Genomic DNA, 1,831 nt, shown 5'->3' with positions numbered 1-1,831 from the left:
GATTGGAGATTGTTCCAAGAGGTTTTGTTGCAACATTGGAGGTTCAGTCGACCTTGTTGAACAAAATTCGAGAAGCTCAGAAGGAAGACCAAGAGATTGCCGAAATAAAGGAGAAGATGAGCGAAGGAAAGGCCAAAGGTTTTCGCGAGGATGAGCACGATACCTTGTGGTTTGAGGACCGGGTTTATGTACCCAATAACGCTGAGATCAGGAAGTTAATACTTCAGGAGGCACATGACTCACCATACTCGATACACCCCGGAAACACCAAGATGTATTTGGATTTGAAGGAACGTTTCTGGTGGACTGGTATGAAAAAGGATATTGCCGAGTACGTAGCCGTGTGTGATGTATGTCAGAGAGTGAAGGCAGAGCATCAGAAACCAGCCGGACTGTTACAGCCGATGCCGATACCCGAATGGAAGTGGGATAAACTTGGTATGGACTTTATCACCGGACTACCCAGGACCAAGTCAGGATATGACTCAATATGGGTAGTAGTGGATCGTTTGACTAAAGTGGCTCACTTTATTCCGGTGAAAACTACCTATACAAGTTCTAAGTTGGCCAAGATATATATGACCAGAATTGTATGTTTGCATGGAGTTCCGAGGAGCATCGTATCAGATAGAGGGACTCGGTTCACTTCAAAGTTTTGCCATCAGTTACACCAGACCTTGGGTACAAGATTGGAGTTCAGTACAACCTTCCACCCACAAACTGATGGTCAGACTGAGAGAGTCAACCAGATACTGGAAGATATGTTAGGAGCATGCGCGCTAGATTATGGATCTAGCTGGGATGACAATTGGCCTTACGCAGAATTTTCATACAACAATAGCTACCAAGCCAGTTTGAAGATGGCACCGTTCGAAGCTTTGTATTGACGCAGATACAGGACCCCGTTAATGTGGGATGAGGTAGGAGACCGTCAGTTGTTCGGACCAGACTTGATCAAAGAGTCTGAGGAGAAAGTTAAATTGATTCGCGATAGACTAAAGGTAGCTCAGTCGATGCAGAAAAGCTACGCAGACTCAAAACGCAAGGAGGTAACTTATGAAATTGGAGACAGAGCATATCTGCGAGTATCACCCTTGCGAGGTGTGAAACGTTTTGGAGTTAAAGGAAAATTAACCCCGAATTTGTAGGACCGTATCGTGTTTTGGAACGGATGGGAGAAGTTGCCTACAAGTTGGAATTACCCGAAGGACTATTGGGAGTTCACGACGTGTTCCACGTCTCACAACTGAAGAAATGCCATGCGGAGATGGCTGATATACCGTTAAGAGATATCGTACCCTTGGAGGCAATTCAGCTAGACAATGATTTGACCTATGAGGAGAAGCCAGTGAAGATTCTTGAGTTTGCCAGCCGAGTAACTCGCAGTAAGGTCATCAAGTTCTGTAAAGTTCAGTGGAGCCACCATACGGAGGATGAAGCCACCTGGGAAAGAGAGGATGATCTTCGCAAGGACCACCCGCACCTATTTTCTGACCAACCCAAATCTCGAGGGCGAGATTCATCTTAAGGGGGGTAGGTTTGTAACATCCCAAATTTTTAATTTGGAATGTTATACATAGGTCATTCATGCATATCATATTTTATTTCTTTTCCGCTCTGCAATCCTCGAAATCCTAAGCAACTCGAGGACCCTCAGAGAGAGTTGGGGATTTTCCGGTCTCATATTTGGATTTTCGTACCAAATAATGAAACGAGGATTTTTGGTTTTAATTATTTCTTTCTCCGAAAAATATTTCGTACCAAAAATAAATGAGAGGAGATAATATGACTTCTCCAAAATAATTGAAATATCGGAGGAAATATGTTAAAA

This window comes from Triticum aestivum, chromosome 3B (genome assembly GCF_018294505.1).
Source record: "Triticum aestivum cultivar Chinese Spring chromosome 3B, IWGSC CS RefSeq v2.1, whole genome shotgun sequence".
Classification (NCBI taxonomy): domain Eukaryota; kingdom Viridiplantae; phylum Streptophyta; class Magnoliopsida; order Poales; family Poaceae; genus Triticum; species Triticum aestivum.
The sequence above is the reverse complement of the archived record's forward strand: the minus strand, read 5'-3'. Positions refer to the sequence as shown.